Source organism: Rhipicephalus microplus, chromosome 1 (assembly GCF_043290135.1).
Source record: "Rhipicephalus microplus isolate Deutch F79 chromosome 1, USDA_Rmic, whole genome shotgun sequence".
Lineage (NCBI taxonomy): Eukaryota > Metazoa > Arthropoda > Arachnida > Ixodida > Ixodidae > Rhipicephalus > Rhipicephalus microplus.
Window position 1 is genome coordinate 239,618,455 of NC_134700.1, and position 24,645 is coordinate 239,643,099.

Below are 24,645 nucleotides of genomic sequence, written 5' to 3' on the forward strand. Positions count from 1 at the left end.
ACAGGCTCTCTCTCTTCTCCTTCTATTGCCGGGCAAAGCTGGCGTGCTTTATCTGGAGAGTTTTATGGTTAAAGCACAAGAGCACAGAGAACACCGAATGCACCGCGAAAGATCATATCTGAGACCTTCCTTGTTCATGCTTACGTCATTCACGTCTAAGCAGATTGAGCAAGTCTACGATTCGCATCTAAGCAGATTGAGCAAGTCTACTTCGGAAGGCTACGATTCACTAGATAATCTAGACGGACATGATAGGGTGAATAGGAGGGTGATCTCATTTTCGAACACCTTAAGAAAACCACTTAGGCGTTCTGATCCTAAGCACGGATGTTTTTTTTTTTTTTTGCAAACAGTTCTGGCCTAATTGGTTTTTCTTCGCGCTCTTAAGGTAAGTACCTCTCGGTAAGAATTCAATAAGCAGAATCGACCTCTGCCAATTTCCTGTCCTTGTGTTACACTTATTCAATAGTGAAGCTTTACTTTTTAAATTGTGTCGCCTAGACATTTCACTGCTAATTTCGATTAGCCAAAGTCCGTATACTTTTCTCGTAGTGAATCCCAGTTGTCCACAAAATAACATCATTTGCATGGTGAATTAACTCTGAGGGCACTACTTACCACCCCTCCAAATATGAAATTTTAACACAAACTGTGAGTAATTTACTATGTCAGGACAGTCTCATTAGCCAAATGGCCTTCGTTTTGTTTCCTGAGAGTCGCTCGAGTTGATAAAATAATCTTATAAAATCCACATACTTCTAGCTATTCAAGATTATATGCAGCTTAAAAAAGGCTTAAGCCGTGTTAAGATAAAACGCGCTTTAAATAGAGAAGAGATACATAGTGCGTTCCACCAAGCAAGTCTTCTTTTTTGTTTATTTTATTTCGGGTTGATAAGCAATTTAAACAGCTCTTATTTTACGCCTATGTGCTGGGCAAACAATTTGCAGGCACAATGCACCTATCTTAGACATCACATTACCTCTAGCGCGCAGATGAATGAAAAAGGAACATGGTGAAGAAATCCTCTGTGTTTTTGTTCAAATAACGCCAAGTCACGCAACATATAAGAACGTTTAGCCAATGAACGTCCTTATGCGTCGGTCATTCAACTCTCAAGTAATCAGAAACGCAAGCACCTTGCTTGCTCAGCACACACTGCAAAGCAGATTTTACCTCACCTTGCGCGAGCTGTAGGCTGTCTAAGGAAAGAAAGCAGGTTTGATACGTCACTAAACAAAGCTTTCTTGCAATACATAGGAGAGAGATGCTGAAAAAGAAAACGCTACTTGTTCTGCGGGGTGGACAATTTGAAGGGTCAGTGTGTTGAATATGACTGTCTAAGGTGGTGACAGTCATTCCTTGGCGTGGCGGACTGGCTTGTGACGTTGGACATTCTGAACATTGATCTCATGCACTCAGAACCTTCCTTTTTTACCTCAAGGGTTCTTAGCTATGGACAAAGTTATTTTACATAGAACACCTTCTGGGCCACTTTATTCTTAAACAGGCTCTGAAATGTTTTGACCTGACAAAATATTTTCTTGAACGAAATGTGTGCGTACACGTTGCACATTTCTCTACCTTTCTTATAGAGCTGGCGAATCTCGTCGACAACCTCAGCCTCATCGTGTGCTGCCTTGCGTGCATTCTTTACCACAGTGTCGGCATGTGTGAGGTACACCGTCAGCTCTATCAACTTACTTAACGCTATCAGGCCTTCGTGACGTGCCTTCGGTTACAAGGTTAACATATATGTTCGGAATACAAAGGTAGCTAGGCTTTGCAAAATAGGCTGCCGCTTCATAGATGTGTTGTCGATTGAAATGTGCGTGATATCAACAGCGACAACATAGCTCGTTCTCTCTGTTTCTGCATTGTGGGTAACCTAGACAACATGGCCACGCTGCTTTCGGTCTTCGAAAAATTCATTGTCCCACTAAAAGGATGAAATGCGAACTTTCGCTTGAACGCACAGACACACGTTTGATACACGTTTGTCATGTGATATTATACTTGATTGGTTATAAAACAAATGAGACAAATAAAAAAAACCCTCACGCGTGCCGTTCAACGAACCTTTGGAATTTTCACTCTGCAATCTCTAGATCTCTGAAAGCACAGACTGTAGGGAAGTAAGGTTTTTTGCTTAAGCATTGAAGATTCATGTTCCCGCAGCCGATTTTGGTCAGACCTGCTCAGTCCTCTTTTTTCGAGCTATAGCAGAAATTCCGTACGGTATTCTATTACTAATCAAGCCATCTTCAGTCAACAAAATAACTTGAGCAGCGCTGGTCGCAGCTGCAATAAAATTGGCTAAGTAAAGATTAAGGTATGTTGCTTTCCTGCCATTGGCGTATATTTAGCGCTGTCACTATCGCGGTTGAATTTTGACTAGCGTAAAAGACTGAACATTGTGACTAAATTAGATAACCTCTGTATCAAGAGTAGCTTGAGTCTACCATATCTCTGTTAAAGGTTCCCCGCAGCGGTGGTCTTGTGGCTAAGGTACTCGGCTGCTGACGCAAGGTCACAGGAGCAAATCGCGACTGTAGTGGCTGAATTTCCGATGGAGTCGGAAATGCTGTAGGCCCGTGTGCTCAGATTTGGGTGTATCTTAAAGAACCCCAGGTGGTCGAAATTTCTGGAGTTCTCCACTAAGGCGTCTCTCATAATCATATGGTGGTTTTGGAACATTAAACCCCACATATCAATCAATCTGTTCACGGTTCAAAAAACTACACAAAAATTGAAGTCTACACGTTATTCTAATTTTTACAACGTCTGACGGAGGATGTCTGCTGTCATCACAGCGTATGAGCTGCTAAGGGCGTATTTTATTGGGCACACTGGCACTAGACTTTAATAATGCTGGAAAGAAAATAAAATCTCTAACCTGCACCAATTTTAACAGAAATACAAGAAAAGCCTGAAGGCGGGACAAAAGATCTCTCCCTTCTCCAAACCAGGAGTTTCTTTTAGATGAGAAAAGCAAATACTATATGGAGTATCGTAGAGAGAGAGAGATAATAAAATGTGGAAAAGGCAGGAAGGCCAACCAGAAATATGGGCATCCGGTTTGTTACCCTGCACTAAGGGAACGGGAATTTGGGAAGAACGAAGTGAAAACAGCGAAGAGCAAGATAGACGTGCCAAAAAGAAAAGAAAAAAGAGAGTGGCATTGCTATAGCCTATTCCATGGGCCACTGCTACGCAAAAAGTTTAAATAAGGTCTTCACTGATTTTCTGTGCGAAGACAGATCATGTTGGCTTTCGAGCACCCACTGTTCTGACAAAGGTCTGTTGTCAAGGCGGGCTAACGCAGCAGCTAGCGGGCGTCCTTGCACGCTGTAGCGAGGGCAGTGACAGAAAATGTGCTCTAGTGTTTCGTCGCTGCCGCAATGATCACAGCAGCACTGTCAAGTATCGTAGTCACTTGAAAATTTCCTAGTCAATAAACTAGCTGCCAAAATTTTAGTTGAAGAAAATGTCTGAAGTCTTTGATTTGGATAGATGCCGTTGTTAGTGGTTTTTTTCTTTTTTTTAAATACAGAGCTTTGCTATGATAATTGTGACACAACGCTCTGGAGTAACAGACAGTCTTTCGTTATGGTTTTATCATCAAAAAAGTTTTGAGATCAGCACTACGGTGCTTTCATCTTAGCTTTAGCTTTCTGTTTCTTACTCTGTTTAGTAGATGGTCGACTCTGGATTTTCTTCCTGAACAAGATTGCAGAAGTGCCTCGTAGCAGAGCCCTTATTGACATATGGTTGTTTTACTTGATACAAATAATTCATTGGGAACGAATATCAAGTCGTATACCTTATAAACTGTAACTAAAATCTTATCTTTTATGAAAAGCCATCACTGCCAGCTTCATTTAGCATAAATGGCGCACTGCAGTGATAAATTAGGAGCAAGAAAAGCACTCATGGTTTTTGTGTTTCTCGCGCAGGCCAGAAACAAATTGGGAAAAGCATTAGTACGCCACACGCCGTTGGTGTGGCAGTTTTCAGCCTATATAAAGGTGTAATCGCCTCGCTTGGCAAACCAGAGTGCAAGGGTCCTCAAATAAACCTCAATGAGTGGGTTGAAATGGGTTTATTGCATGAGTAGGGCATTTTGGTTTCCGACCGTACAAAAGAAGACATGTTGCGCTATAAGGGCTTTCAGCAGCTTCAGTTCAACATCGTTAGGTTTCAATAGAAGGCGAGACGAGTGTGTGGGATAAACTTGGTTACGTCAGCTTAGGGCTGTCTTTGCCTCAATGGCTACAGAATATGACTAGACGTGACAGAAAATGAAGTGCTTGGTTCTTGGACGCACAAGACGAGTTGTTGGGTATAAAGAGATGGGCAGATTGCTCGCGATGAACAAGGTTGTCGCTGTAGGTCTCGCGAATGATCTAACTCTCCTGATATGGAAGTACACTCATTTAGATAAAGTCTTGTAACGAAACCCGAAACATATTGATGTTGCCAAAGAACCATACACGGAACAAAAATTGAGAAGCGCAGGTGCATAAATATCAAATTGACAAAGACGGAGCATGTAAGTAGGGAAGCAGGCGGCTTCTTTTTGTCCCCCAAGCGCGTTGTAACGCTACTCTATCTTTTGACACGAAGCATAAAAAATCCGTGAGAGTGAGGATATATACATAGTCAACATTCTATTGTAAGGTACAAGTTGAGTGGCGGCCCGTTGCGTATTGAAACACGCTCTGCAGGACTTCAATGAATGTTACTATACCATACAATAGCAGGTTTTGAATGTTGCTGCCCCCAACGATTCATTTTTTGGGTGCATGTCAGTTAATACGAACTTGAACAAATATTTTTCATCTTTGACCCGGCCTCTTGCACTCAATCAAGAAAAAGAAAACGATGGCGTTATTGAAGTTGTGCTTCCATTATCGATGCGCTATCGCGTGAACTTTCGGGTAAACGGTCGAGCACCATAGCCACTAGACCATCATGAAGGGTCGAAAAGGGTCTTGTTGGGGTTAAAAGGTGGATAGGTGAAGGGGAGCGTTTCAGGTAGTATACATGGCTTGCGCCTATATGCGTTACTTGACGGTAAGCGCGATCGGCCATTTGGCAAACAGCAGTTAGACTGTGTTCACTGCTGCAGCGCCTCGCCGCAGCGGGCGAGTTTCTTCCTCCAGCATTGTTATATTGTCACTGGTTCATGACGTGGCCGAAGGGAGCAGACTAGATATTCGGACCAAACTATTTACTTGGCCAAAATTGTGGTCGGTAAACGAAAGGTTGAATTACCTGACCTGGCAGTGGGGATCAGAGCGTCGTCTATCAATCAACTGACAAGTGGCCAAGTGGGTCGGCATTCATACATATGCCCTCGAGTAATCCAGCCTTATCACTGCTCAGTAGCAATGACAGTTGAGTGATATTGTGTTGGGTCATAGTTATGAAGCGCAAAAAAAATAAAAACACGGGACACAATTGAAGAAAACCCGGTGCCTGTGTCTGTTTGGTATTTATTCATCTGCGTACCGTGTGTGTGTGTGCGTGTGCGTGCGTGCGTGCGTGTGTGTGTGTGCGTGTGCGTGCGTGCGTGTGTGTGTGTGTGCATGTGTGTGTGTGTGTGTGTGTGTGTGTGTGTGTGTGTGTGTGTGTGTGCGTGTGCGAGCGCGTGCGCCGTTCATAACTATAGTATCATTGGTCGTGGTGCAAGCTCTCGACCATTCTCGAATGTCCGCGTCTTGTGCGCAATCTTAGCAGAATGATCTACAATATTCATGAATCTTCTCAAACAATGAGGTGCAGTTTGGGCTGAGCATTCCTGAAGACTATGTGGGCGAAAGTGTAATGAAATAAAAGTGAAAAAATAAACGAAACGAGCATTGCAATATGTGCAGTTGTGGCTGCTCTGATCTGAGCGGCAGCATTGGAATAAAAAAAGCAGCCCAGTGGTATGAGCTCCTTTCCTCTAACAAATGTTCTTGAAGGCCAGCGTGAGCGTTGAAGAAAGCTTAGCGAGAACTGTGATAGTACCTGGCGAACGCGCACATTGCGTGTGAATTTCAACAAATAAGACCATAACGTTTGCTTGCGTGGAGCGAGCTTGGTATAGTAGGAAAGTGAAAACGAGCGGAGATATAAAAAAAACTAATTAACGTGCATGTTCTTTAGTTTGCAGAAAAGCCGTTGACCTTGTCCAACGAGACAAACCCATTCTGGGCGCCGTCTCTACGACTCAGCTACACAGTTTCATGCATGCAGGCGCGGCCCGACATGGGCGAGCGGAAAACAGCCTCTCAAAAAGCGGCAAGGGAAGGCCGCCGAATTCCGACTACGGGCTAATTCGTGTTAATGAAGCTCATTACAGATCAATCTAGATGATGATCAGCATGCAGGGATCCCTGCATGCGGACCACATATTTATTTGAATAATCCCCCACTGCTACGTTCACAAAATCGTTACATAAATCATTCTAAGTTTATTGCTAAACGGACAGCAAAGGTGACGCGCGATCAAAAAACGCGCGGCCACGTGAGTGGCTCGCTACAGTCGCGTGAGAACTAATTGATTGATCGATATGTGGGGTTTAACGCTCCAAAACCACCAAATGATTATGAGAGACGCCGTAGTGGAGGGCTCCGGAAATTTCGACCACCCGAGGTTCTTAAACGTGCACCCAAATCTGGGTACAGGGGCCTACATCATTTCCGCCTCCATCGAGCATGCAGCCCCGCCACAGCCGGGATTTGATCCCGCGACGTGTTGGTCAGTAGCCGAGTACCTTAGCCACTAAACCACCGTGGCGGGGCAGTCGCAGAGGATGTGGTGTAGCGTCTCTTCGCAATGACAGGCATCGCAGAGAGCGTTGTGCGCCATTCCTTATGCACAATGAACTTCGCAGATGCGATTGTGACACGCCTCTTCATGAGCAAATTACCATATTAGTTCGGTAATTCACGTTGCTCAATCGCCGAAAGCTACTGCAGTGCGACAGCAGCTTTGATAATATAGCTTTGCCAATGGAAGAGTTGAGCGTCTTATTGCTTAGCTTGTCACATTTCGAACGATGGCAATGCAACATTCTTTGGACTTTAAGCTTGTAGAAGTAATAATGACCTGACTTTGCATTCAAGTGACGTTCAACTTGTGTGTTGCACAGCTCCGAACAGAATGGGAAGTGATCTTTTCTCTATATTTATCAATGTTTCTGACTACCATACGGCGGTCGCTAATTCCTGCAAAGTGATAGATTGGGATCGCTACCGAGAGCATCTAGATCCCCGATCAGGGGATATGTTTCAGGATATGCTGGCGAGCAAAGGGGCTGCAACCACTGTGCTTAAGCTACCTGCACATTTTCCATCCGCGGAATTAAAACTCCGTAATTTGTGTGCGTCTAGAAGAAGAGCCGAGAAAAGAATTACGTGGAGAGGTGGCGAACATTCTAGCAAAATTCAGTTCAACAGGCTTAATGCAGATACGGCGACACAGCAATAAACTTTGGAGTAAACAATAGGCAACGTTTTGTGAGAGTGTAAGTGTATTTAATCCACTGTCAAGGATATGGCGAGTAGTAAACAGTGTCGGAAGCACGTACGCCCCAGCCTTTGAGACTGTTCCTTGCCCCCGCATTATTCAAGGATACATTAATGCGGTCTCTAGACGAAGTGTTTGCTGACGTCTATGTAATTGGAAGAAAAAGTGAACTACCTTACCCTCTTCCGCCTCAATCTACATCTGCCATCGATGCACCGTTCACGCTGCGGGAATTTACGTCAGCCATAAGTTGTCTCCATCGACGCTGTGCTCCTGGACCTGACGGAATTACAAGCCTAATGATCTTAAATCTGCATGCAAAAGTGAAGAGCATGCTTCTGATGCGTTTCAACTATGTTTGGTAGTCGGGAAACATTCCTCAAGTATGTAAAATTGCCTGGGTCGTGCCAGTGCTGAAGCCAGATAAAGACAGAACAGAACTGGCATCATACAGACCAGTATCACTAACTTCGTGCGTAGCGAAGCTGGTGGAGAAGCTGGCCTGTGTTCGGCTGACATGGTGGATGGAGAATCACAAGGCCTTTCCAGAATGTATGACTGGGTTTCGGCAACGGTTGAGTGCAGAGGACAACATCTTGGACTTGGTGAGTCTCATAGAACACCAACGAGCATACGGCTTTTCAACTCTAACATTATTCCTGAACGTTTCAAAAGCGTATGGCTGCGTGTTCGAAGGTGCAATAATTTGTAGTCTTGCGTCTATGGGAATAACAGGGCACCTTTTACGCTTTGTTCAGGCGTTTTTTAGTGATCGCTTGATGCACGTGAAGTTAGGGATAGTGCTCAGTAGCTCAACAAAAATTACCAGAGGAGTGCCACAGGGCAGTGTTCTGTCTCCATTGTTGTTCAATATGGCCGTGGCTGCTTTGCCTAAGGAAGGAAGAAAAATAATAGGAAATTACCGCAGGGAGGTAACCAGCCTATAGGTAGCCGGTTTGCTACCCTGTGCATGGGAAGGGGATGGGGGAGACGAAAGATAGAGAGCAGAGAGGGAAGAGACATAAATACAGCACATTCGGCAGCACATGCGCGCACACTCATAGTCCAGTCTTGTCTTTCGCGGTGTGTGACATTGCTGTCACAGCCGCTTGTTCAAGTCCGTGTTGCGTAGGAATTTTAACAGAGCTTTTGTCGTCTTCTGTTGCAATGTCTTCCCTCGGGCACATGACAGAATAGTATCCACAGACATTTGGCTGTTGTCGATGCGCGCAAGAACGGACGCCTGTGGCTGTCTCTGGATGTCATGCAACGGACAGTCGCACAGGATGTGATGTAGCGTCTCTTCGCAACGGCAAGCATCGCACAGAGCGTTGTCGGCCTTTCCTATGACAAAGGAATAAAATTTTGTAAATGCCACTTTTAGCCATAAGCGATGAAGAAGGGTGGCTTCTCTTCGGTCGAGCCCAGTGGGCATGCGGAAAGCCATCAAAGAGGACACTTGGTGTTGACGATTCGTCTCGTTGCTTGGTGGGCACCATAGTGAAAACGTTATTTCACGTGCAAGTCGACGAAAATTACTGGCAGCATTGGTCCGCGAAAGTGGTATGGCTTCTTCTCGTGTTCCTTCAAGAGCTTCCCGCGCGGCAGTATCGGCAGTTCGTTCCCTATGGCGCCGTTTACCTAATGCTCTCAAGATTGGGAGCAAGACAGTTCAAATATAAATTTATGCCTACAACATAAGCATTTGGCTGTCTGGATATCAGCATAAGCGATTACAAATGTTTGGCCAAAGAGTTATACTCTCCGCACAATGCTATTGTAAATCTATTTGACTAATAATATCAGCTGAAAAGTTTCTATTTATGCTATTCCCAGGTATGCGACAAGAAAGAACACTGAAAATATTACTTCGTGATGCATCAACTGAGCAAGTTAAGTACATGAGATTCTTTGGAGACACACTAGGCACCAGGATAAATTGGCGACGGGTAATAGACCAGACAATGTCAGCGTTGTCACCCCGTGTAAACGTTCTTCGAAGGATGGCCGGAAGAAGCTGGGACAGCCACCCAACATCAATAATAAAGTTACACGCGTCAGTAATTGTCAATCGTGTGCGTTTGCCATTGCTTCTGATCTCTTCGAGTGAGTCACAATATGAACGGCTGGAAAAAACTTCGTAGTAAAGGCCTCAGAGTCGCTTTGGTAGTGCCGAAGTTTGCAGCGAGCATAAAGGTGCTTTATGGAGCTTGTGTTCCGCCGTTACGTTTTCTCGCCTCTAAACGACTGCTGGTACAGCTTTGCCAACTTCGCGAATCGAGCCCAGGACGAACGCTACTCAGTCGTCTTTGGTGACGCACAGAATCGCGAACTTTCGTGGCCCTCAACACCCTTCGCCATCTCGGCATCGATTTCCCCAAACAAAGACAACTTTGACAAGACCCACCTTGGTCACAGGCGGATGTCGACTGTCAGGTGACGACTCGTTGGATCCACAGCAAGCGTTCCACACCCACAGCAATAGTACGTTCTTTTGTATATGAATATATTGAAGAAAAGTGCAGCGATCATTCGAAAGTTTTCACCGATGGATCAGTCGACATAGTGCGCGGAGCAAATGCTGCAGTGTTTGTGATCCCGTGTCTAATGGCGTCCTGGGCAGCGCGACTCGAGTGCGTTGTTTCATCGACAGCTTCTAAAAGCGTGGCAATCCAGGCAGCCCTGAAGAAACTGAAGTTTTGTAGGCCGCAACAAGTCGTGCTGCTTTCGGACAGTACGCCCACTTTGCAGCGGCTAAAACACGGATTGGTTTTAAATAAATGCACTCAAAGATCATTGCGAATCCTTAAAGACCTGCATTACATTGGTATAAACATAAGGTTTCAATGGATTCCATCACATGTGGGTATAGCGGGTAATGAGGCGGCTGACAGACTTGCCCGGAGTGCTCTGGAGCTTACACCAACGAAGAAGGCTCCCAAAGACAATCAGCGTATCTTACGAGAAGCTGTCAATAAGCACTGTCACTTGTTATGGCTGACGCCTCACCAGCCATGTGTGACAAAAGAGCTATCAAGGGAGGAGGCCTGCTTGCTTCATCGCATCCGAACGGGATCAGCGCGTACACCAGCATAGCTCCACAAGATCAGACTTTCCGCGACGCCCTTGTGCCCTAAGTGCATGGAAAATAATGATATAAAACACTATTTGCTTAGGTGTCGTGAGCTTAAGAAGGAACTTCAAAGTTTATTTGAGCAACTGCAACGTTTAGGCAAGCCATGTGGCAGCGTGACTGATATTGTGTTGCTACGTGGTCACTCGATCTTCAGGAAACAGGTGTCACGAATTCTTTTGCAATTGTTGAATGCTATAAACCTCCCATGTGACTGGTGATAAGTGACAATTATGTTTGGGGTATAGTGTAGCGAGATAGAGTACCGGCATAATAGTGCATGTGGAATAAGCACAGAGGCCATCGCCTTATGCAGGCTTACGTCGCGCTATGCACGATTTTTATTCTAAGAGCCTGCTCGTGTTTAGTTAAAAAACAAACAAAGGACATTAGCTACAATTAACAAAGAGAAAATCGGGCGGGGTGATTTCCTGCAAATGATTCAAGGCTGGAACCGCCAGCTACCTATTATATTCTAGCCTAACCTAACCTGACCGTCACCATAGGTGAAGGCACGCGCCAGCGAGAGCAGTCAGCAGCCACAGCAGCACCTATCTACACATTCTCTGAGCTATTATAATTGAAATGCGGGGTTTAATGTCCCCAAACAACCATATTATTATGGGAGACGCCGTAGTGGAGGGCTCCGAAAATTTCGGCCACAATACGTGAGCCGACTTAGCTCTGAAATGTCACACCAGCAAGCAGCGCATAAAGAATAAGTAAACTACGGGAGATGCGCACGAAACCACCACGGAAAAGTGAGCGATGCCTCGTTGACCCGGCAATGCGCCGAACCAAAGAACACGCCAAACTAAATACAAGCTGTGATAACAGATTGCCTCGATACGCCCCCCCCCCTCCTCGCCATTTACGGCACTCGACCGAGAATTGGGCAATGAACCACTTAGCCAAGTGTTTCACCATGAAATTAGTTTATAGTTAACTTTGACATATATAATATAACAACTATTTGAAAACATCTAAAATCAGTTTTAGTTTGGTTGTTTGTCCCCTCCACCGGTGTGCGTTGAGGCCGGCAGGCGTTGATGCCTGTGGCAATAGGTTGCCGACACTTTTCGTTCCAAGTTTCGCGACCCATGTAATTCGACCATGGTGCACCAATATAACCACCGCAGTACCGCAGCGATGATTACGTCACGTACAAGCCATGAAACAAAGAGCCCCTAAAGCACCTCTGAAAATACGAAAAACGAGCGCGTTATTCCCTGCCGGCATTTCTCAAGTTAGCGGCGTTATTCGTGAGGCTTTGGCTGTTTGTTCACGTGGCGTCTGCCTAAAAAAAGCTGTTGATTGGTCGAAAAACGAGACATATTTGTGGCGAATGGCCGACTATCTAGCGTTGCCATGGAGTCAGATGCTCAGTCTGTCACGTCTGGCATTAAAATCTTGCACGACAAACTGCTTTCTTTCCGTTTTCTGCGTTTGCAACTTTAGCGGCGGGAATAGCAGGGTGTTGTCATAACGCGCAAAATCCTGACTGGCGAAAACCCTTAGCGCTCACATTCCAACATCTTTTTTGAATCGATAATTGGCGAGGAGGAAATAGCGTTCGTAAGAACGGTAGCGAAGTCGATAGAAAAACTACTGTTCCGCCTTTAAACTCGGTGCGCTTTAGCGGCCATTTAAAACATTGAGTTTTGAAATAAAAACAAAACAAGAGCAGTTTTATTTTTAGAAAGGGAAGAGTATACCAATTAGTTTCAAATAGATATAATGTTAGACCAAAAGATGGTTGTCTTTAGTCTTATGAATTTATGTCATTTTTGTTAGCACCGCTTGAACTCGAAAGGGGGAGGGGTGTTCTCGCAGCATCAGAAAAGCGCCTCGTTACGTTAGTTCACTTAAATACACCCACCACGGGATGATATCCTACTTTGTTTCACCGAGTGTCTCCGGAACTCATGTGCCGTGAATGTAGTGCCTGCTGAGTGCCCTGTTACAGAGACGCGTTACGACGGGATGGAAGGCATTCGTTGGCAGGTTAGGCGAGATATAACAGTGGATGAACATCGGTTTCGGAGATTCTCATGTGAGTGCGGGGACCGAAAGGGCGATGTGGCCGCACCTGAAAAGCGAACACGTTTTCCTGCACAGGAAAAAATGATATTTTCATCAAAGATGCAAGAAGCTCTGGAGGTATTGTTTGAATTCTTGATGGCTTGTCTTGTTGTTATTTACTACATTGTCTTGGAACACACAGCGGCTTGCATCGTAATAAGGCTAAAATGCACGACGACAGTTCAGATATGCGAGCATCAGGGTTCATGCACATGCATCTTTCTGTCTGTACCGAAAGTGGGTGAAGTGTAGTAAAGTGCTATAATTAATTTGAAACACACGTTTCGTTGTTACAAATAACTGTAAATCTATAGCATACGAACAGGAAGATACGTTGAGCTTGATCATCAATTTAAATCGTACATACGTGACGAAAATATTGCACCACTTATTTGCACTTTTTTATTTCAGCCATAGCTTTCCACCACGAAATTTTAAGGAAAGATATGCATAGGTATATAAGGCGTACTTCAGCGATATAGTTAGATAATAACCAAATGCCATGGTGATACATTCATGATTTAAACTCACCCACCTCTCTGTTCAGTGCGCGAGCATCCAGCCCGCTTTGCCTAGGAATGACACGTCGTGTTGGTTGAGAGGCCTGACATGGTGCGCATGTGACTTGGAGCACGCGGGGGCTAATCCAAATGCAGATTTTAGGTTACCTTTCTTTTTTTTTGCTAGTTTATTTCTTTGATGAACCAAAGAGCGTGCATTCGTTGGCTTTGATAGCCTCAAGTGCTCCGTGTATGAATGCACTGGCTTGTTTAAACGTGGTCGCTCTTATGATGCAGTTATGCGTGTGTGTAAGGGCACGCATGCCCTTTAATACTACGTGAGACCCCTCACCTGCCGGAAGGTGCAGCCCAGCAGAGCAAAGCTGGCTCGTCGTGCACTCTATATGCCGAGGTGTACAAAACTGTATTATTGTGAGTAATATGGGTTCGAACACGTGAGCGCGTGGCGGGTATAGCCTCGCACCTTATATCAGCTGATTCTCAGCGGCCGTTCTCGGAAGCAAAGTGGAAGGCGGCGCGCTTCTGTTATCTGTTAGCACTACCGCCTGGGTGTCGTTGCTGCAAAACGGTGGCTTAAAGCGCGTTAGGGGCTGCAAGTGGTGATATTAACTCATATAACGCACACAGCCACACACAATGACCCACCATGCTATGTAGCTGCTGAGATATCGGCTGCGACGTAGGCTGCCAGAATGCCGAGCCTGGTGGTGTTTGCTGCGCATTTTCATAAATCTTTCAGTCTTTGTTTTTCGTGCATTTTTCTTCGTGTGGTTATCGCTAGCGGCAGATTGGACGCAATCATGTGTCGTTCAATTGATTGATGAATTGATTAGTTGATTGATTGATTGATTGATTGATTGATATGTTGGGTTGGTCGTCCCAAAACGACCATATGATTATGAGAGACGCCGCATGTAGAGGGCTCCGGAAATTTTGGCCAACTGGGGCTCTTTAACGTGCACCCAAATCTGAGAACACTGGCCTACAGCATTTTCACCTCCATCGAAAATGCAGCCATCGCCACCAGGATTCGATCCAGCGCCCTGCCACTCAGCAGCCGAGTGCCTTAACCACTAGATCACCGCGGCGGGGTGGGAAGAGTACCAACAGACAGTAGAACGGCACCCCTCCTTTCCCTTCTAATTTGGGCAGCGCCATGCACGTATCACGCTATCTGCGGTTTCAAGGCTATTTTTCACGCGTTCGCGTGTGTAAGCTCATATTGCACACGATACATACAGGTATGTAGAACAAATGTTGGGGTATTGTTGTTATGTCGACGTAACTTATCTTATTAGGTCCAATGACATGATACCCTTAATGTCAAACAAAGAATTTATAAGCGGAAAAGACATTGCCTTCACCACCTTGTAGTGTTCGAGTAAACTGTGTCTATTTTCCTATTCAATGCAACGAAAAAAATGTGAAAAAAGCCGCGTCGTTACCTTTAGGCATTCTGCCCCGCCGCGGTGGTCTAGTGGCTAAGGCACTCGGCTGCTGACCCGCAGGTCGCGGGTTCGAATCCCGGCTGCGGCGGCTGCATTTTCTATGGAGGCGGAAATGTTGTAGGCCCGTGTGCTCAGATTTGGGTGCACGTTAAAGAACCCCAGGTGGTCCAAATTTCCGGAGCCCTCCACTACGGCGTCTCTCATAATCATATGGTGGTTTTGGGACGTTAAACCCCACATATCAATCAATCAACCTTTAGGCATTCTTATTGCCTTTCGTATAATTTTTATTGACGTACATGAAGATAATGCTGACGTGGCAGTCAAGTATTATGCCAAAGAGCAGCGTCGGTGCTTGAAATGCCTTCGCAAAAAGGCCTTATATCTACAAGCGTCATGTCGGGCACGAAATGATAATAACGTATGTAATACATAGTGTGGTATAAATAAAGAAATAGCAAACAGGTGTCACAGAATGCGAAGCGTGTTCAATGCTTTCAGCACATTATAAAGTTTCAGCCCTAATTATGTTTATAGCCATAGCATCAAGAAAGACCATATAATGCCTTGCAGATGTGTAGCGGATACCTGGGCCATCCACTGAGCAAATAGTTAAGATATAGCGGGAAGTTTCATACCTGAAAAAATATTTTTTATGACATAGTGGGTTCGTTGCAAGCCTAGCAGTAAGAATGAACCCACGAAGGGCTCTGGAAAAGCGTCTTTTACAGCTTTCGCTATGTCCTCCGGGCAGGCCTGGTGATTTTCAGAATTGTGAGTGAGCGGCTTATAACTACATAATAAAAAACATTTTTTTTAAATGAACGTGTGAATATAGTATGTTATCACGTTTGAATGGGTTATTCAACATAAGAATTTATCCCCCTCCACTTTTTCACGCTCTGTGGAAGCATGCTAAAAAACACGGAATATATATTCTAAAAAATGTCTAATGAATAGATTAACCATCGTAAAAAGGCAAAACACTTTAGTAAGAACACACTCAGCTAAAGGAGCTTGCACAGCCCCCCTAGCTGATTTATGTCGTTATGAAGATCTTTTCCACAGTTCAGGGCCGTTATCCTTTCCCGAACATTCTTGTATCATCGTAACGGCAAAGTAAAGCGGCTTCCCATATTCAAAAAATACAATAACAAGCCTTCATCAGCATTGTAAACATTATCATAATAATTATTCTCAATGCGTCAAGCCTTTCAGCTACTGCATTTTTACTGCCTCTAGAGTTGCCAAACGAGAAGACAACAAAATGGAACATTTTCGCGGGCTGCGGGGAGAGGGGCGAGAGGTGTCCTTGCGTGTTTCGCTGCTTCAAGCGCAACACACGACAGAAGAACGGGAAGCTTTTTCGTCAGGCTCAGCAGCTACTCGTGCCGTCTGAATCATCCTTCATTGCACAGTATACAGCAGCCATTTCAATCAGCGACGCATGCCACAACATACCGCAATGCAGTAAAGGATACTTAGCCACCAAAGAAACAAAAGCGTTAGATTGAATATTCATTTGGTTTGAAACGTCTTGCATATCTCTTTGCTTGAAAATTAGGATCGTGAGAATAGAAGGAGCATGGAGCTGCTTTACTCGTTCATTATGTGTATGGGTCATGTTTCTTGGTACACGTCAAGTGATCTGAAATTTCCTGAATTGCCTATAGTAGGCCAACTAGATAACTGCTCCGTTGATTAATAGGCCTACTGCCACCGTGGCTGTTTACGAAAGATGAACAGGAAAAAGAAATATTTATACGACAAAGAATGGTCTTCGCAGGCAATTGTGCTTGTCTGGATATCGTCTTTGGTATGATGCATTTTTGAATTTACGATATATTCGATTAATAACAAGACCATGCATGTAGAAGCTAGCTAACGTCCTTGAAACAAATTTTCCTTTGATAGTTAGCAAGAGAACCAACAGCCCATAATATAGAAATACCCAAGTATGAGGTAACTCGTGTAGAACGAGAATGAGACATATTTTTTTCAGAAACAAATGCATCAAACATTATGTAGCAATTTATTAATTGAACAATGTTTCAAGATTTTGTCAGGTGATCAGCTTTGATTACATTTTGGCACATATTGTGATGGATGGGAGGCATCTACTGACAGCTGCTTGCCATCCATCACCAGGTAGAGTTTTCATATGCTCCGGGGATTCGAGCTCGTGCTTTAGTATTTTACACGCGACGCATCACCCTATTTCAATCAACCTTGATATTTCCCCCAACCACGTAATCCTTGCGATTTTCATTCACTCTGTAATGGGGTCAAATGAATCGTGCTTTTTTTTGGACACATGTCTTATTTTTATCATTTTGTATTCACTGTCAGATTTGGCTGAGGTTTAAACAAAACGCTTCTGGTACTTTTCAGTCCGTGTACTGATGGCTGTGGTGTGGCGGCAGTAATTATTTTTTAGAAGCGAAGCTCCTTACGGCGTGGCTTGTGCGTCCCCCGATGTGGTGCGTAACCACCCGTGGTACATTGGTCCTTAGTATGTTCGTTGGATGGCGATACTTTTATATGATGAATACATGATGAAAAGATGTGAGATGGTGGTACTTGGAGTGGTCACTAGATAAAGGGATGGATGGGTGGACATACAGATAGACGGATGAACTGACTGACACACAGACAAGAGGAGCGGACGAACGGATGGACTGATGGACAGGCCTGCAGACAGATGGACGGCCGCATGAACAGACGCATGGACAAATGGATAGACAGATAGGTGAACGAACGGACGGGCGGGCGGATGCATGGACGGATGCATGGACGGACGAACGCACCGACGGTCACACTGATGGACGGATACACATACTGACGAACAGACGGACGCATGGACGGACGGAAGCAAGAACGAATGGACGGACGGAAACATGGACGTTCTTAGGAACGCTTCGCCCCACCAATTATCACTCACAGCGTGAATATGCAGTAATTTGTTTTTGTAACTTAAGCTTCTGGGCGCGTCACGAGCCAGGTGCCTCCAGGGAGCAGTTTTTACTGTTTTGCCACTGTTTTTATACAGGATTAGCAGTTCTTGTTATTCGGTTTGCCCGCCTTAAGACATTCAAATACCCTTCAAGGAAATTTTTACTTTTTGTATTCCTAATATGACAGGTTAGAAGGCAACGACAGGATGCCGCAGTAGGCATGTGCGAATAAATGAAGTTGAAAAACTTTTCGACTTTTTTTATTTCCTTCGTCTGGCTGGTTTGCTTGTTTTAGCTATACATGGCACGGCCATCACTGAAGATTCCCTTCAGTAGAATGCATGCTGCGGGCATTTTTCTTCAGAAGCTTGAACAGTGGTACACTTTTAAACGGTGAGAAAAGAAGCCTTTAGCATGCACGAAGTTGGAAAGGAATCAATGGGAGGTAGTCTCCCGAATTCCTTTATCGCAGCGTACGGAATCAAGACGGCTGCTTAAAAGAATTCTTCAATTACGCTTCCTCGAGGATGCTCAAATATACCCTCAAATAAATATTTCTTAAAGTTATGTAGCGCAAAAAGGCATATTTTTGAAAGTTCTCGGTATGAAGAAAAATGTATATAAAGTTGTGTTGCATTTCAGCTTTGATGAAGTGGAATGACCACTTGTTTTTTTTTTTATTTATTTACAAATACTACAGGCCCTAGTCGAGCGCAAGCAGGAGTGGGAATATCATTAAAAACAAAACCAACAATAAAGCTTAGAACTATCGACAACCTAAGTAGTAAAGCACAACCAACAAGCAAAAGAAAATGAATAGATAAATATGGTTCGCAATAACAAACACACAACACTACAAGCAATACAACATGCACGTACAGTATTTCAACACATAAGATGAACCCTGTGCATAAAAAATGAACGCTAGAATCAACTGCAACAAAGCTGTTCAGCATAAACAGAATTTTACATATCAAACAAAAGGTTATTTAGGAACTGAACAAATGATTCAGCTTTGCTAGCGTTTACTACTTCTTCGGGCACTTCCATTGTGATATATCATTGAAAAAAGGGAATACTGACGTATATTAAGATTACAAAACGGCTGTTTGATTCTTTTGTTGTGGTTTATACAACCAGACAGCATGGGGGGCTCAGTTATGTAGTTTTCACGTGGTATTTTGTAGTGACCATGGTACAACTGATATCGAAATTTCAAGCAAGACACTTGTCTGGCTCGTCTCAACACAAGTGCTGTTTGAGAGGCTTAGAAGAAAAATCGTGTCGTTGTATAATAACGCCCTAAGGGCTAGAATCGCGCGTAAATATGTCATCGAGTACTAATATGTATTGGCAGCAAGGTCTTGTTTTATACGTCATGTTTTATGAATTTATGAAATCGGTTGAATTGTTTAACACTGTTTCGAAACTTGGAGTGCAGCATCAGTTACCGACAGCTGAGACAGCTTCACTGTTAAAGGAGCATCCATACACGGATATCAGCTAGAACAATTTTGTTTCAAGAAGATGCGATATGCTTTCTGAAACGAACGCATGTATACTGAAATGAGCAGCTTTTCTCACAGCATGCGATTTCTTTTTGTTCCCCGAGCCTTGTTTCAATATTCCAAGATACCAATGCTTCGCAAGTGATCTGTAGTACTTAACGCGACAGCAACAGCGCGGAGTCCATTAAGTGCGTACGACAGACAACAGCTGCGTCCAGTTCGTGTAGAGCAGAGAGCCAGGCAAGATCAGTCCCGGTGGCTAGCTGAACATAGCTGACCACGCAAAACATTGATGTAGCTGCCCCGTGCGACAGCGGGTGCCGCATTGGAAGATTTAAATATATATATATATCTTCCTAGGGCACCACATTAACCCTACCAGCCAACATAAACTTGTGACGTAGGTTGGTTAACGTTACCGCCGCAATGTTTTCAGTTTCACGAGGCGCACCACATCTCGCTCATTTGCGTAGCATGCACTTCAAAACTGCTTTTAAATATGTTCTAGGCTTTGTGTGCCTTTGCTATTTCGTATATATTGTGTATGCCTTCATATAAATCTATGTCACTCATTATCTCGCCTTCGAAATGTTGTGTAAGCGCTACTTTGAGCAGTGTCTGTTTTCCTTCATTTTTACTTCCCCTGCTGTAATTTTAGAGCGAAGCTCCTTATGGCGTGGGTCTTTCGCTCCTCCGTATGTATGTATGTATGTATGTATGTATGTATGTATGTATGTATGTATGTATGTATGTATGTATGTATGTATGTATGTATGTATGTATGTATGTATGTATGTATGTATGTATGTGTCACAAACGAGTGCTCAAAAATGGGCGCGCCACCAAATTTTCGCGACGAAGCACCGGAGAGATGCCTCGAGGTCAACGATAAAGAAGAAAACAAGCATCCAAAGGCTCCCCGGGTGCGCTGTCTCTCTCCCTTCGGAAGCGTAAGATCGCCGACGAACCTCCTCACATCGGCGGCCAAGCAAGCCCAGGAAGGTTCTCGAGGGAAAGGGGCGTGTTGATGCAGAGTTGCGTCATGTGTCGCGGACGAGCCTCGAAACATCTCGCTCTTTCCCCAGCCTCGCCGGCGCATCGCACCGACGGAAACGATTAGAGTTTTCGAGAATCTAGCACGAAGGGTATTTAACCTTGCAGCAGAGATGGAAGATCAGGAGAAGGAATTGTGCGCCAGAGTGCGTAGGGTGTTTCCGCCGTGTCGTCAGCGAAGCCTTTGGTCCTCAGTCACAAAGGAGGAGAAGAAGAAAGTATGCGCAAATGTGCGTAGGGTCTTTCCGCCGTGCGGGCGAAGCCTTTTGTCTTCAGTGACAAAGGAGGAGAAGAAGGGGATTTCCACCTGAGGGGTGAAGACCCGTGCTACAGGCAGAAATGTGTGTCTACCGCCAGTGAGCGAAGACGCGTGGCAACAGCTGCGCGTGGGAAGCCGACGTGTTACCGGTGAAGAAGTTTGGTGCTTGGAGAGCGGCCAATTGAAGACGCGAGGCTTTTTGGAAGAGAAACTTTGGGGGCAGCGGAACCACAACAGCGCTGAGCTTTGAGTGAGTGATTCTCGGAAGAGTATCATTCATACTTTTGTTCCAGGGACTTCGGACTGAATAAGTTTTCGAACTCTTTAGTCTTTAGGTGTCTTGTTTGTTCGATGCATGTGACTGCATTGTAGTGCGTATTGTTGTTTGTATCCGTTGTTTCAAGTGTGGCTGATTGTACTGTGTAGTACGTTGTTTGATTGGTGACATATCGTATTCAACTATTGTCGAGTGTGCATATTTTCGTATCAATTTTATCTGCCATTATTGAGAACATAATTTTGTTTTGTTTACCAACTCTCGGCTCTGACTTTTTCTTGGGGCCACAACCGGCGTCCGCTGGCACGCCAAATAAGACCACATTTAAAATGTCCACGCTTTCATGGTGCAGTTCGGGGGGCCAATATTTCGGTCCTTGGAATTAGCCCGGCAGTCGCCTCCCTAATTAACGGTACCTGTGACAGTATGTATGTATGTATGTATGTATGTATGTATGTATGTATGTATGTATGTATGTATGTATGTATGTATGTATGTATGTATGTATGTACGTAAGTATGTATGTATGTATGTATGTATGTATGTATGTATGTATGTATGTACGTACGTATGTAGCCACCGGTGTCACATACCCGCTCTAGAGCGGGTATGTGCCACAGGGGTTGCGAGATGGGAGAAGGCGGTACTTGGAGTGTTCACTAGATGGATGCATGAACAGAGACGTGGACGGATGGAGATACAGGCTAGCAAACAGACGGACGGATAGATGGACTCGCGCACGAATGCACGGGCAGACGGATGGACGCATGTATTTATGCTCGGATGGTCACGCGGACGGACGGAGAAAAGGACGAACAGATGGACGGATAACGGATGGGCTAACGGACGCTTCGCCCAACTCATCATAGTTCACTCCATGGATATGCTGCGATTTCTGTTAATTAACCTTTTTGCTCAGCCCATGGTAGCCAGCTGGTCAAAGAACTGGCTAACCATCCTGTCTTTCTGCTTGTTTCTCCTTTCCTCCTTCGCTTCCTTGTCCAACAGTTGAATTCGATGAAATGTTTTATGCTGTATTGTGGGTATTCACACAATTTTCTCACGCTATTCATATGTGAACTCTATTCATGAAGTGCTATTAAAAATGCCGTTGAACGAAGTTGTGCCATTAGAAGTCACGTACTTTTCGGCATATTGGTATTAACTTCAATAATATAAAACTTAAATTCTTGCGTAAAAGGCAGGTCTCCATGTTTTCACTTAGACATCAATAAAAGTAAAAAAGAAAGCAGTTCACAAATCCTGTGTGTATAGAAACAGTCATGAATGGTACGCCGAGATTAAATTGCGTGAAATCCATTTGGCAGTAGTAGACGGCAAGTGGTCAACCCATAGTGGTCAGCTGCGGTGGTAAAATGCAATCTATAAGGAAATACAGTGAATCGGAAACCTTGGACTTGTGCATAACAGGGATCGTCGTCGCATATTTCCCCTCTTGTTTGATGAAATCGTATCGACAAGGTTGCACCGACTCCACTCTTCAATTAAAAGCAGTCTCATTTTCCACGTGCATATACGTTCAACACCGATTTATATCTTTTGTGTACCGTGCCTCACTACAGCTGCCGTGAGTCCCCTGCGTGTATGTGAGTGCGTGGGTGTTCATTCACCTTCGCATTTGGGCAGGCTTGAGAAGAATAGACGAAGCACTTTGCTCGAATGCATCCCCTCGTATCAGGTGATCGGGGCTAAGGAAAAATGAAATTGAAGTGGGATATCATTGGGCTCTTCTATGGCGACTCACTGAGCATGATGTACCTTACACTAAAATGTAGTTATAGGCATCATTATGACATCATGCATTGACAATTTGCCCACACTTGATTCATGATGGAGTAGCAAACCAAGATTTTCATAGGCTAAAATCTTGCTAAGTTTGCTGCAGCGCATTATGAGAAACACCTGAAGCCTTTGTAAATGATGGCTGTGGTAAATGATTCCGAGATGTGAAAACTAGCCAGCGAGTTTTTCTTTATGCATATAAACTTTAAACCAAGGGCAGTACAATTATTTATCATCATCTTCCGAATTCACTGGGAATTTCAAAAACTAAAAAAGGGTAACGTCCTTCGTGATTGAACAGTATTCCTACTCCTCAAATGCAGCACAAACATATTATTATGCAACTAACCAAAGAAATAAAAAAAACATAAAATTAGAACATTCATGAATAAACACTTGTGTATATACGCAGGCTTATCGCACCTTGATCAAAAAACTTTGTGCGCTGTTATAGCAAACTCATGCGTTAAACAGTAGACGCTTGTTTTGCAGAAGATTGTGCACGCTATTGAATGTTTGCTGTGTTTGGGTGCTCTGCTCTGTCTCCCTCGAAAACAACGTGAGGTGCATCTTTGGGACCAAGCTTGTCAGCGTCTCCTGTCGTGATGGAGTGCCATGTGGACACGATTAATTATGAAAACAGGTGTGTGCCAGAATGGTAAATCCCACTACTCTCCACTGGCTCACCGAACACAAAAAAAATGCAACACTTAGCTTAACTACTAGCCGATGACATTAGTGCAGCTGAAACGTCCTTACCTGGATGCCGTAGTGAACTTAAATTGGGCATATAGGGAAGAAGATAAAGCATCTTCTGAGGGTAAGCTGCATTCCGATGCAAATTTCTTATGAGGTACTGTGGAGTGGGATCACCCTTCCCTACTTGCCCGTTTCAGGCTCTGCACCACTTGTTTCTCCTCAAGGAAATCTATCTCAAAGCACTCCTTGCTTCTACCCACCCCCATATTTTATGTTGGTGGAGTATAGGCACCTTTCCCTAGATGCTCCGGCCCTCCCCAGATTTAGGGGCGAAGCACGCTAAGGGTGAGGCTTGTCCCATGTCTGCTGTCATGGCTTCAATATGAGGCCATGCTCAGGTAAGGCACGGTGTAGTCTCCACATATGTAAGCCTAAAAAATGTTTATCAGTAGATTATTATTTATTATAGTTGCGATACAACAATATAAAACAGCTACACGCACACACCCTCTATTCAGAGTCGGAGACTTCAACATAGACACTATACTGATCTTAACCCCTAGCTTTGTCAAGCCGTCGTAATTGACTTCATGGAAATGCGTTGTTTTTTTTTTGCATGAAAGAAATCCGGTGAGTTACCGCGTGACAGATCAGGGGATGCCTCTGGCTCCCCTAAATATTAGTCTCTTAGAACTCCAATAAAGTTCTTGTCATCTCATATGCTAGATGACACTCGAAGTAGCGCAAGAGTGCTTGGTGTGCCTTTCAGAAAACTGAACTCCTCCTCCACATGAATATTGCTAAAATAACTAGTTAGCTTAATGCAAGCTTTAAATTCACGCACGCCCAATAATTTTATGCAAATGAATTCGTACTAATAAGAATTACGTTTATTATTTTTATTTTTTTGAAAATAAAGGGGTATACGGGGGGTGTGTAGGGGAGGGGAGGGCATGGGTTAACCTTTAGTTTGTGAGTGACTACCAGCCGAAGCTTCCCCGATAAGGAAACCGCAAGCTCCAGCGGGCACAGGCGCCCAGCACCTCAGTTGAAGGCTTGCCCGAATACGTTTTTACGTGAATATGAGTGCATATCAACCCAATCGACAGGAGGGTACACAAAAGAGAACACAGAGCGCTGATGTGTTTGTCCTCTCTTTCAACACGCCCCATTCTAGAGTCTTCTCCGTTTTTCCCTTTCTCCCTTATTTCTCGCAGCTATCACTGACAGTCTTTACACGTGGCATAGCGGCAGATAATTTCTTCAACATTTACGCTGCCATGCGACGTGTTATCTTCTCTGCTGTGCTATTCCCTACCAAGGCGAAAACGAGGAAGCTCTCTCGACGTCATCATCATCTGTCGTTTCTCGCCCGGGCCCGGAGATTCG